The following is a 14,837-nucleotide window of genomic DNA, read 5'->3' as shown; positions in this document are numbered from 1 at the left end:
TTCTCCTATTTTTATCTCGTCGAAATATGGTCACTGTTGTCTAAAACTGTATAAACCTCTGTGGAAGCACAGGCACACAACAGATGACCTTTCCATCGTGTTAACAAAATGCATTCGGCAAGGGAAGGATCCTTCACGAACACGTTTAGATTTGAGTAGAGAAACAACTATTGTCTTCCATCTGAAATTTTCAGAATGGCAAGAATACCTCATTGCCGAAAATGACAACTGTTTACGAGATGAAACGTGGAGTGCCAGTTACCTGTCTTCAGAAAGGTTGTTTACGAGCTGAAAATCACCGAAGAACTAGGGAAAAGAAAAACAAAAGCAAAGTGAGACCAGCGGGAGGTTAACAAGACAAGAAATCACTGACCCCCCCCCAAAAAAAAAACTTTAACGGGCGTGATGTGGGTCTGAGAAGTGGTGCTTCAAATATGTTTTGGGGGAAATGTTGAATTCTTGAATTGTCTGTCAAGAATGTGATGCATTACTAAATCGCAAACAACAATAACCTTGACAGCCTTTGGGAAAGGTGACTTAGTCTTCTTTATCGTTCCAGTGTCTGGCCCCTCGAATTTGAGGAATTTATGAAATTACAACATATTGATCCAAATGTAATATGATTTTATTTCCTTCAGATGCTTTTATGAAATATACTTCTGTGTTACATGTATTTTAAAATATTTACGTTAAAAGAAAAATTTGGAGTATCGAATCAAACGAAAACTATCAAAAGTATCGAATACGAAATTTCGGTCTTGCAAATGTGGAAATTCTAATTTTCAGTATTAAAAAAAAATGAAAGCTTTCAGATTTCATACTACTCCCAGACGGGCGGGCTTTTTCATTTAAAGACAAATACACGTTTCGAGAGCATTTGGGCTAACGTCACATTGTGCTAAAAATATTAAAAAACAGCATATCTTTAGAATTTCCGACATGAGATCTTGCGCGCTGAGATAAAAATATTTTTTCCCTACAGTGTTGTTACTGCTCGCTTTGAAACTTCTGAGCTTTTTAATCAAAAATTCGTTAAAGGTTTACAAAATATGAATTAGACAATAAAACAAATTCGAAATTCCACATTCGGGTCTTCCAGGGCCCATGTTCGGGGGAAGAGCTATGCTGAAAATTTTATGATTTTAGATACCATTGTTTTTTTCAATGCGAGAAACATACATACATTCATGTAGATTCTTCATCATTTAGTTTCTTTAATACAGGGCGATGATATCTGGTGGCAAGGATTTGAAAAGTGGTTTGGACATTTAAAGTGACTCGAAGAGAAATGCTGTTTCAAGACTAAATTGTTTTTAAAGTTTCTATGATTTAAAATGAAAAAAAAAAAAAAAAAAAACATATTGCCCAAAGGGACGTCTTTATAACCGTTTGTGTGTTACCTTTGTTTATTAAAGGTTCTTTGCACTTAAACCATGAAATTCAATTCAACAGCAAAATAGCAAAATAATTTTAAACTGAGCCTATCTTTAGAATTTCCGATACACAGTCTCTCAGGATGGAGATAAAAAGTTTTTTTTTTTTTTTACATTGTTGCCTTTGCTCGCTTTGAAATCGTTGAGTTTCTTAATAAAAAATTCATAAATGCTTTACAAGATATGAAATAGATAATAAAACAAATTCCAAATTTGGGCTTCCAGATGCTCATATTTGGGTGGACACTTATGTTATTCAAAATGTGATGGCTCTAGGTACCGTTGTTTTATCACAATGCGAGAAACATACATTCACTTATGCAGATTCTTTAAATACAATACAGAGCAATAATATTTGGTGGCAACAAATTGAAAAGTGAAACGCCACAAATTGCCAAAACGAAATTAATAGCCCTTCTGGGTTCCCTTTGGACCAAAAAAAAAAATGCTCCTACTCTGTCTTGCTTTTAATGCATTGTTTCTATGGAAATAAAGGTAAACTTTTTGTTAGACATTTGATGCGGGAGTTTATATATTTAACACTTAAATTCCAGTTCATAAAATTAATTTTAACTTTTATATAAATATATTTAGCTCATATATAATCCTCTTTATCCCTAATAGCTAGTGCACACACAGTGCGTCTATAAAGTTTTAGGTGAAATGTCCTATAACAACAAACCTGCGAAATCATAACTAACAGGATTTATTTCTCTGGCATTTCATCTTGACTAAGACAATATCATCTGCTTATGGAAAGAATTTTCTATGCAGTTAGTCATTTGCTTTGATCTCGAAAACATCTGGTGATTTGGATTCGAAAGATGAGCAAAGATAAACAACAAAGTTCTCTGTAAAAGGGGGGAAATGGTAACGGAGACATTTGAAATATTGCACAAAGCGCGCGGGGTCAAACCGTTAACATGATTTAATGTTTGTTGTCAGCAAAGTTACTGAAGATTCGGTGTCCAGAATACTGAGTCAAGCCATGTTGGTGACTTTTATTGATTGGAAAGTTATAATTTACAAGGAATATGTTCCTCGTTGGCAGATGTTCGCCTGCATAGTTTATAAAGACTTAAAGGACAGACTTATAAAGAGAATTTCTTGTATTAGGTCTTAAAACTTTTAGTGAAATAACTGGTTTCTGCTACACGATAATGCGCGTTCACGGTTAAGTAATTTCTAGAACAGAAACTTTTTAAACTATTCCTTTTATTTGCTAGATTCAGCAACTTAAGACTATGATAATACCTCTAATTACGCTACACAGATTTAAGTAATTCCTAAATTATACGGTTCCAATTCAACCAAAAAGCATATGACAGTTGTAAGCTTGACAGAAGGTCATGACTCCATTATAAAAGGGTTTGAAAAATAGATGTTCTAACGAGGAAAGTGTTTTAGGTACGCCTATAATGAAAATCACATTCTTTATTCTTTCCTTCTAAACAAAAGCTTTTTTTCCCTCTAATTCTTAGTTCTATTAAACTAAAATTCAGAGTTTTTTCAATATTACACACGGCATTTTAAGTTAGGCATACTGTATATACTCAGTGTGTTAATTAAAATAATTGTAAAGTTATGCAAATTTTATTTTTTTGTTGCGGAAAAGTATCGTGTATTTCTTTTCTTGCTAGTCATGCTGATATTCTTTCAGACTGTGTGACGAATGTCAACTTTAGTTACGCTATAAATAAATTCAGTTTAAATTTAAAGACGTCCGTATTCTCCAAAATACTGGAATGTATAGAGAAGGAAGTTCCAATCTGATGACCATCCTCTAACCGTCCTAACCTTATAACCATTCTCTGTGTTGTGCTTAGACGTTCTGACCGTCTTTGCACAATTCAGAGAACTTTTACAATAAAGTCATCCAAAGGTTCTTTGTTCAGTGGGATGCCCACCTTGATGATAATGACGAATACTTTAAAATAACTACTCAACTGCTTTTACGAATAACAAGTCTTGCGAAGCTTTCAGTTCCAATCTGATGACCATCCTTCTAACCGTCCTAACCTTATAACCATTCTCTGTGTTGTGCTTAGACGTTCTGACCGTCTTTGCACAACTCAACTGCTTTTACATGTAAAAGCAGTTGAGTTGCTTTGCACTACTCAACTGCTTTTACGAATAACAAGTCTTGCGAAGCTTTAAGTTCCAATCTGATGACCATCCTCTAACAGTCCTAACCTTATAACCATTCTCTGTGTTGTGCTTAGACGTTCTGACCGTCTTTGCACAATTCAGAGAACTTTTACAATAAAGTCATCCAAAGGTTCTTTGTTCAGTGGGATGCCCACCTTGATGATAATGACGAATACGTTAAAATAACTACTCAACTGCTTTTACGAATAACGAGTCTTGCGAAGCTTTCAGTAATCAACATAATGTTACTTCATTTGAACAACTTTAATCTGTTTTATTGTCAAAAACTGAACAAATTAAATACAAAACCATTTGCATTTCTTTGCTGTAATTAGCTTTTACAATAAAAATTTTGTTAATATCATGCAACTATAAAATAACCTGAATTCGAATTTCATTTTGTTTAGAAAACTCCTGTTGCATCTGATGAAGTCAAAAATTTTCTGACTCGCTCGAGCTTGTTGTCAGCATTCTGACACAAATCCCTTATCAACCCGACATAATTCCTTTTTCACCTTCAACAAATCTCAAAATAAAGAGAGGGAGAGAAACAACGAATTTAATTCAAGCCGATAAATCTTTATCTGTGTGTCGCGTTGAAAGTTCAATCAGACACTGTTATTCTTACCTAGAAATTAATATTTTTACGCCTATGAACTTATTTGCAGTTCTCTAATTAATTAGATAGCTTAATCTTTGAATGAAAAAATTAAAATTCTAAGGTGGTACAAGATAATACTAATTCTGGGAATTATAAGACAATAGTAAAGCTCTGTATTTGAAAAGTTTATATGCATTGTTAAAGGTAGCTAAAGAACAGAGCACATTGAAATAAAAAGGTGATATCTTTAAATAATAATCTCTAATTTATTAGTTTCCTGACTTGAGAGATAAAATCTAAACCACGGAATCAAGGCTTAAATTTAAGGATTGTTTAAGAAATGCTGTGAAAAATGGCATTGCCCTATATAATATATATTTGCTCGAGGCTTTCACGCCCTATTTTAGTTTGCATAGTTGCAGCAATGAAGACATCGATGTTCCAGGTCTGGTTTTAAAAGATATTCCTTTCCCTTGTATTGATTTTTGGTCTTAGCAAGACCCTTTCAAAAACTTTTAGTTTTTTATTATAATTTTAAATGTTACATTTAATTTTAGGTACTTTTACAAAGTTTAAACTCTATAAGCTAGTAGGTCCTCCCATAAAATCTTGTATTTTTTTACTAATAGCAAATCGCTATTTATTTTATTTTGTACACAGGCATTACCAGTCCCTTATGTATAGTTATTATTACACCTTAATGTGTTTCTTCAAGCGGACGCGTCGGGAAATTGGAACAGAGAATTGAGACTAAAGTTTATAGCTAAGTTTATTCAATTAATTTTTTTAAAAAAAGAGTTTCGTATACAGTTTCAATTGTGTGTTTCGGCGAAACGCGAAATGGAGTTAGCTGGATTCGAAAATCATTAAAATAATTTTCCCTAAAGAGCCTTAATGAGATTCCTATTGGGCTAATCTACCATTTACCGCTTCTTTGTTTTTGTATTTTTGCTTAAGCCTTTTGTCACACTTTAATTCTAATGTTTAAAATATGCCTTACTTTGATCAGCATATTGCTTACAATTAGTATTGAATTTTGTTTGTAAATATTCAAGTGTTCATATTGTTTATTTAATCTTTTATATTTACACATTCCATTGCACTTTATTTTACTTATGTTAATATTGTCAACGGAACCACAGTATCTAAGCAACTTTTTGGCGTACGAACTAGGAATTTTCTTTTAACTTTTTTCTAAATTTTGCAGCTCAATGCGCAAAGTTTTTGACCACATAGGTCTTTTATAGTTTCTTCTCTTTTCTTTAATTATATATATATATAAGGAAATATCGAGCATATTATTAAAAATATTTGAATGTGTTGGGAACATGCAACATAAACAAAAAGCTCGGTACATTCATTATTATTAAGAGGAGTAGAGTGGATTATTTTATAAAGACGAGATTTATTAGAAGTATACTTTATTGACTAAACTAACAATGAAAATCTTTATAAAAATTAACAGTATCACAAATTAACACAAACTGGATACATTAATTTCGTCTTTTCTGGGCTGAAAATTAAGTAGTTGGGACAATGTCTAAATTAACAATACGAAAATATCTTTTACGTTAGAAGGAAATGAAGCAGGTAAGGGTTAAAAAATGACGGAAGGATCTCACTTTTTAGTTTAAAGAGCCGCTGGCGTTTAATGCGTAGGATTAATAACGGAAGTATGGGGATGTTAGAGAATAAATAAAACAAGCATCTATATATTTCATATTTTGTAAAATTTTAATGAATTTTTGATTAAAAACGATTTCAAAGCGAGCAGTGGCAACACTCTAGGGAATAAGACACTTTTATCTCTAGCGCACGAAACTAATCTAAAGATATGCTGTTTTTAAATATTTTCAGCTCAAAGTGGCGTTAGCCGAAATACTCGCGTAACATATATGTGTCTCTAAATTAAAAAAAGACCGTTTGCGCGTAATATAAAATCTTAAAAACTCATGTTTTTTTTTTTTATTTATTGCATTTATTCATTTAAAATGATCCTATGCAAAACTGGTCAATGATGTGAGAAAAAAGATACATAATTTAAGAAATCTGCAGTTATATTCTTATTAAATGTTATATCCATGAATGAATTGCCAAGTGTACATGAATAGTTAGTTGGCACCATATCGAGATTAAAATGATGTTTCATAAAATGAAAGGCCTTTTCCTTTTGTTTGACGTCTACATTGAAATCTCCAATCATAATATTAGGAACATCTGTATCTACATTAAACTCTTCATCGATCAATAAAGTAGTCTCAATATTTCATCAATGCACTAAACAAGAACATCTTCAAATCTCCTGAATTAACAGTTGGATGAATATATACGGATGCTAGGATAAATCTTCATTGTTCATTAGCAATTATGTCAACCATACAAATATCGCCTGCTTCCGGATCCTGCATTCTCTTACGCTGCTTAACAGTAAATTCTGTTGGTACGCAATCTGCTACACTCGTCAAATTTCCATAAATCGCAACACTACTAGCTTGGCGAAATAAAATATAATACAGCAAACATCCCAGAACGTAATGACTGTCTACGCGTGACTGTCTACCATACGACTTTACCACTCACACGCGGTCGCGCATGCGCACATAGCCATCTTCACTAAATTTCGCTATTCTTGACGCGTTAGTATGCCTAAACCTTTTCTCCAATTTAAAATAACTGTCATTGGTAATGTGCTCTTTCGTCTATCTAATGATGTAATTAGATTGATTGTAACATTTGTCGTTTCGAAGAGGTAAGTATTCGCGCACACATCAGATATCATCTTAATTTTTGCTTTCCCATCAGACCATTATGGAGGAACGTAAGCCTATGCTAAAATACAAAATGTTTCTGGATGATGGAAGAATAACGAATTTTCATCTCGAGAATTGAAGAATTTAATCTGAGTCCTTCAGCAGCGAACTGAATGCAAAGTGGTCTTTCTGAAGAATAAAATTACTTTTGCGATATCCAGTTTTCTAACAGCTTTTCTGATATTCGGTTTTCATTGAACCGATGTGTTAACATCTGCATTTAGTAATACGCAACGTTTTATATGAGCGTCTAAAACTACAAAACAATTAAATTTCAAAACTCTTAACTGCATTTTGAATACTATTCGGTATTTACGTATTATCGAAACCATCTTGGCGCAGTTTGGCGAATATTACGAAAGAAAAAGGATAATCACTTGAACAACTGCACTGTGTAAAACCAACAATACTTGAGCCATCCAGTTCTGAATAAAGTAGTTTTCCACACGAATATGGGCACATAAAAGCTCGAATTTTAAATTTCGAATTTGTTTTATTAATTATTTCATGTTTTGTAAAACTTGACGAATTTTTGATTAATAAATTCAACGATTTCAAAGCGAGCAGTAGCAAAATATTCTGTTTTTAAATCAATAGATAAATAAAAGACACAAATCGGTAATGATCAAAAGGAAAAAAAAAGTTTTGTAAAGCCATCTTAGTAAGAAAACTGAACATTAATATGACGAACTGAGAAAAGAAGAAAAAAACACAAAAATGTACACCAACACTTAACGCTGCATCGGACGTTCTAAAAGTATACTGCTATGCTGCTTTTAAAACTTTTGTAATTTTGCTGGTGAATTGTACATGGCATAAATGCGAAGAAAATTATGGTTAATAATACAGGAAAAAGGGCAAGAAAAAGGGATAGTAAGAGTGAGTATAACAAGAGACTGGTAAATATCTGTCAAGCCTAGAAGTACCGATTTCTGTTCCGTTTTCAGCTCTGACTTTATTGCTATTAATGTGGCTTTGGACTATGCTTTACAGCTACGTTTATCCGGGAAAACCTGGATCCTTAGTGCAATCCAATACCTAGATAACTGGAGGAATATTAGAGATCTGAGAGGAATTAGTTATTGAAAAATTCAAGAACTTGTCTCATTTTTCCCCCATCTACCAATGGATACTATCTCATCTAAATCTAAAATATGCTGATATAGCTGAGAGACTAGCAATATAGGGTAGTTCCATGTCTCAAGTTAATGCTGAACCTTTGACCTACCTTGAATTATACTCGAGAACAACTCTTGGTCTCCAAGAGAGTTCTTAATCTGTTGGAGAGATGTCTCCAAGAGATTAACAACTCTTGGAGACAGCTACGGGCACACTCATGGTATCGTAGTACAGGTCCTGATACTGCTATTGGTCTCAAGGGTGACAGGGAAGCGTCAAACGGCTGTGGCTAGGTTGACTCCAGGACATTTAAGGACCCTCAGATTTTCCCGTTGTACTAAATCTTTTCCCACTTGCGCCAAATGTGAAAAGCTATGAAGCTACTAAGTTGTGTTGCCTTGGTGCGTGAAGATCTCCTGAAGAGACCTAATTTCGTGTTGGAAATTATGAAGGCGACCGAACTTATGAATCTGATCTGATTCAGGTCAGAGGGATTAGTAAGAAGAAGAAGAAAATTTTATGCTTATTGGTTTAAATAACATAAATAGTAAATATATTATATTATTTAAATATGAACTGCAATGCAATACGCTTTACAATTTATATAATTTAAACATGTATTCCAAAGCAAAATTCTCTAAAGCAAATATTAGCTTAACCGATAATTATTTAAATATGCATTATGATACATTACATATTACTGTTTAAGCAACTTTAATTAAGTATCATAATGCAAAATATATGCGTTTTAATGCATACATTGCATAACCATGAAGTATTTTTAGGTATTTACTTTTAACTGCGGGAAGTAATTCACATTTTCCCACGTGATAAAAAAAAGGTTGTTCAAAATATCTCTGTCCCAGTCAGTTTCAATAAATGAATTTTTGTTGTAATATTAGAAATTTGGAGGGTCAAAAGAATAGGTGTGTGGACCGTAATGTTTATAATCTGACCAATAACTTTAAGTATAAAATAAAGAAACAAGCAAATAAATTCAGATCAGGAAATAAGAAACGCATTTTTATTTCTACATCCACCACAGTTATGTAAAGATAAAGAATTAAGAGAGATAAAACGGTGAAAAAGTGAAAAGATATTGATTGCGATACGATGAAAGATGGTGCTGTAATCGCTTGAAATGGAGAGATGTAATAAGTGTCGTCTGTCAGAAGGATGACAAGCGAAGACATGCGTTAATTTTGTGTTTTTGTAAGAAATAAGTTTCGAGAAAAATAAAATGGGGGGGGGGCTGAAAGAATTGTATTTGATGAAAGAAATAGAAAAAGAAGAAACGGGAAAAAGGAGAAAAAAGAAAATGCGATAGTCTTGACACAATAACGGGCTCTTTTTCTTTTGAATCATTATTAGAAATTCAACGCACAAAATTTCCAATTCATTTTTAATTTTAATTTTCTTAGAAGGAGAAGAAATTGGAGACCTTGAGTTTAGAAGTAAATGAGTTCTAAATTATTTACATTTGTCTAAAATGAACTGTTGTTAATGTTTCTTCTTCGCCGTTAAAGAATTTATTTCGTTTTCATTTTCAAAGAAGTCTGTTTTCCCTTTATTTTTTTTTCTGATGTTAAAAGTTCATATTAATTTGATATTCACCAATTACAAACTTAATTTTAATAATGTTCAGTTTGTTTTCTCATAAATTTGGCAGCTGAACTTTATTTTTCATTTTTGTTGATATGAAACATTAACACATTTCTTTTTGCTTTTAATTGGAAGCTATTATAAATGTAATATTTTTCATATTAATTAATTAAGCAATTTTTGAGGTATTCAAGGCTTGAAATTACTCAGAATTTAATCCTTTGCAGAAAATGACTTTTTACGAAAATTCTGCATTCCCAGGGAAAAAACAAAAGTATTCTTCAATATATGCAGGAAAGACATCAAATGGGTGAAGCAAAATACATAAATGCTTGATAAAAAGAGTAATAATTTTAACGCTATCTGCCGAAATTATTATTATATGTTTAAAGAAATACCGGGTAAGTATTATAAAAAATAGCTAGATGTGATTGAAAATCATTAACTTAAATTAATGAACTTTAAGTAAGAGTGAAAAACATCATCTAACTGGTTAGTAAAGATAAAAAAATTAAGACACAATAACACGCCGAATAAATACTAATTCAGAAGTCAAACAATAAAAATCAGCGTTATATTTTTAAAATTTTCACAGGACTTGTTTCGATGGTTTTACCGAACCATCAACTAGTTCAAGTGTAAACAAATAGCCGCCACGTTAGGCCTAACGAAACTTACACTTTTAAATTGTTGATAATTCTGCAACCATTGCATGCAGATTGAGTAAAGGCATAAAAACCTTAACCGAAATCCGAAATACAAAATAATAATAATAGTAATAATAATAATAATTCAATCACTTTTAAAGCAAAAAATGCACAATTTACTAACATATAAGACTAAAAACAGAGCTTACGAACCCGAGTAATAGGGTGGGTATATATATATACAGTAAGACCCCGCTTAACGCGGGGGATACGTTCCATCAAAGTAGAGCGTAATGCGAAACAGCGCTAAACGAGGCTATCTTTACATGTAAATATTGGGGTTAGGGGAAGATGGCTAGGAAATTGGTTAGGTATTAAATTTAAAAAGTATGTTTTTTTAATAAAAATAAAACCAAACATTTATTTCTTAAAGCCCAAATTAATACCACATTATTATTTCTTGCAAAAATAAAAACAAAATATAAATAACAAAACGAATATTCTTAAAAAGAAACAAATAAAATTCTCAGTCAGTCATATTTAGTTAGCCTTCCGCGTTTTCAGTGTTCTGCTTTTTTGTGACAAAAGCATCTAATGTTGTTTGCCTTTTTCTTTTGCGTTGTTCTCTTAAAAGTTCTTCATAAACGGATAGAGCATCTCTAACACCACGCCTTACTTTTGAGCTCCTGTCAAAATTCGGATCATTTTCAATGAATTGATCCATTATTTCAGTTATGGTAGACAAACTCCTTTTTACAAACGCCATCGAAAGTTCTTTTTGCTCTTCTTCTGAATCACTGCTGTCAACATTTTTGTCTTCTTCTTGTTCAGTTAATTCCTTGAGCTCATCATTAGAAAGAGTAGCCGCTGCTTCTTGAATTATTTCTTCGACTTCTTCCACATTTACCCCTTCAAAATATGTCTGTACAATACCGCACCAAACAAGAAATACAAGTACACTCTTACAGATATGTATTTGAAACCTAGCGCTGCATAATATTTCGGGGAATCCCCGTATGCTGCGAACGATTTCGTGGAATCCCCGGGTTGAAATAAAAGAGCGCTAAATCGAAACAGCGCTAAACGAAACAGCGTTAAGCGGGGTCTTACTGTATATATATATATACACGTGTGGTGCGGAAGACAAATTGTTATAATGTGATTTATAGGTGTTACCACAATATTTTGAATGACGATGTTTCAAAACTGCGAAGTTTTTGCACCTCTTTATTTTCTGCCACAGTGTGTTATATCACGATGTTTTAGAACTAGGGTGTTTTCCCTTTGCTTTCTTTTCTTGTCACGATGTTTTGTACTACGATACTTTCCCCTTGCGTTGTTTCCTCCGTGATATTTTCGTTCGCAATGCAATGATAATTTCGTTCGCATCATGCAGGGTTACACTTATGTCTTTTTGCGTTATTATTCCGAGCAGAAAACTGAAACCTTACTTGCGCAGGGTGCCCCGGCGTATAGGTTGCCCACGCTCTTGCAAAAGTTGTTAAGTTCAAAACTGATCTTCGTGAGGGTGTAAGCACCTTCATGCTGGTTCATGCATGTAAAAGTTATTATCTTGGTTAGTTGTAACCAATTTTCGTAAAGGTGCCATTTTTACGCAGCGGCACTTTTAAAAAGCGACCCTATTATGCAGTACTATTTTTTTCGGTCAAAGTATTCATAGCCGAATTTTGGTGTTTGCATTATCGGATAGATCGTAAAGTGATCTTACAAATGAACTTTGTTCATAATCTCCTATTAGAGATTTTGATTTCATTACCGATTTTGGGTACTTTTTCCGAAATCGATCGATACGCTAGCTGCAAACAGTGATGGATTATTTGAATTTTTTTTAATTAATAAAATACGACCATGTAATACAGAATGATCGGAAAACCTCGAACTTGAATGTGCCTTGTGGTCATGCTGATTAGAGAGAATAATTTTTCTATGTTCGGAGGATATAATTTTCTTATCACTCCTTCTCCTTCAATGGATCAAAATGTGTAAAATATTGTAAAATTCATATTAAATCCTATTTAAATTACATTGTTTTAATTACATGTTTGAAAAATAAAAAATATTTTTATCAGCTGTAAGAATATTCTTATCTATCTGTGACCAAAGTAAAATTATTGGTTGCGCATAAAAAAATGTATTGTTCTATAAAAGAGTTACTTGTGATATTTAGGAAGAGATTTAAGAAACGGTACATATGATAAATTGATGATTTTTGGAAACATTTGAACTGTTATAATAAGCAATATATATCTAACACCGTATATATCGTACCTTAATGAGGATTATTTTGAGTTTTGAACAATGCATCTATTCCTGTTACATATCTAATGTTACGTATAAAATATATTTGTGTTCAGAACTGTGAATACTTAAAAAAAAATGTATCTCACGTTTTATTTATATTTAAAATCACATAAAATCAACAATACAAAATTATATGTATATATTATTGATGTCATACTTTGTTAATACCCAGATCGTATCATACGTAAATTAAACATAAACTAGCCTAAATTGCTAACGATTTAATAATTATATATAACGATGTCAGGTAATTATACAGGCGAAGGAATTTGGATAGAGAGTTGATATTATTGATTAGGTAAAGCAATAGCGCTTAAGTGTGAATCAGAATGTAATTTCAATCTTGGCTGGATGTAATATATTCTGTTATGAAATAATTGAAGGAAAAAAAACATTTATGTGAAAAGAAATATCGCTGAATCTCAGACGCAAATAAAATCATAAACGTATAAGAAAAAAATGAAAGGTTTTTCCTAAATTATGCATACACTGAATAAACTGAAACTATGGATGTATCCCGCTTATACGAGGATACCTTAAGAGCAACAGATAGATTAAATGCTTATAAAAAATTAAAACATGCTTGTTTTTATCAGACAGTATTTAGTATCGATTTGTAAAGGATGTCTTCAAATTTATATTCCGCGGAACCCCCTCTTTCCGTTTGCTTTCAATACATCAGCATCACGTGAGGATTCTTGACATCAATCGAACAAAATAGAAGCTAGTCTGAAAGAAAAAAAAAAGTCTGAGAGCTTTAGATTTTATATTACGTCGAAAGATGTGTTTTTTAACGTTTTATGGGTTACCATTATTTATTAAATATCATGTTATTCGCACGTAAACCATATAAAATTCAATTCAACAGCAATATCATAAAATATTTTTAGAATTTCTGACATACAGTCTCGCGTCATGGAGATAAAAATGTTTTTTCCGTACACTGTTGCCATTGCTTGTTTTGAAATCGTCCCGTCTGTTAATCAAAAATTCGTTAAAGTTTTACAAAATATGAAATAAGTGATAAAACAATTTCGAAATTCACAAATCGGGCATCCAGATGACCGTGTACGGGTGGAGGATTGCGTTATTCAAAATTGGATGGCTCTAGGTACCGTCGTTTTTTCACAATGCAAGAAACATACATTCATGCAGATTCTTCATTATTTAGTTTCTTTAAATATAACGCAGGGCGATAATATTTAGTGCCAACAATCTACGCCAAAAATGTCGTTGAAACTAATAGCTCTTCTGGGCTACCGCCCGTTTCGTCTAAAAGGTTTTTGTGTGTTTGACAATGCAAAAACAATTTATGTTTCTTCTGCATAGTGTCTCTTTAGAGGAATATGAACGAAACTCTTCTTTAATGTCAGATTGGTCGTTCAATAGACTAGAATGCGGCTCTGACATAGTGACATAGTGGCCATCCAGAAGTCCGGCTTTAAAACCGAGTGCCTATTAAGTCACTAAGTTACAGGAGACTAAGTTTCTGCCAAAGAGCAGATTTTCTCCTCATACTACAACTCTGGACGATCTTAAGCAGCGTATCACAACAACTCTTGCGACTGCTGACATGGTTATGCCGAGAATATGTTTGAGAAGAACCTGACAATCACATTGATATCAATCGTGTTACGTAACGGCTACAAATACAGTACTTATACAGCACCTAGCATGTAATCTTCAGGACATATTCTTCGAACTATGTAAGTATTTTGGCCGTGCTATTGACACTATTGCTCTTGTAAGACTACTGAAAGAGTCTACTTCTTTTACGCTAATCCTAAATATCCGATCATCTAGTATTAGATGTGAAGCCCGGTGGACCAGTAGCTAGCGCGTTGCGCAGCAGCACCACAGGTCCGGGGTTCGATCGCCGGGCTGGGCAAGGTCGACTCAACCTTTCATCCGTTGAGTGGGTCGATAAAATGAGTACCAAGTTCGCTTGGGGACTAAATACCGGGGGGGGGGTGTCTTGCGACAAACTGACCACTTGTCAAGGGCATATGCTCATGCACCCCGGGGCCCACGGTCAAGAAAGCAGATATAGGGGCCCTGCAGGCCTTGGCTCGCTAGGGCTGTTACGCCAGTGAGTTTAGTTTTTAGTTCTAGTATTATATACGGTTTTATATTATGACAAAGAAGGATACCTTAG

The sequence above is a fragment of the Stegodyphus dumicola genome, chromosome 2, assembly GCF_044657685.1.
Source record: "Stegodyphus dumicola isolate Sdum_Otavi_A_Nest chromosome 2, ASM4465768v1".
Lineage (NCBI taxonomy): Eukaryota > Metazoa > Arthropoda > Arachnida > Araneae > Eresidae > Stegodyphus > Stegodyphus dumicola.
The sequence above is the reverse complement of the archived record's forward strand: the minus strand, read 5'-3'. Positions refer to the sequence as shown.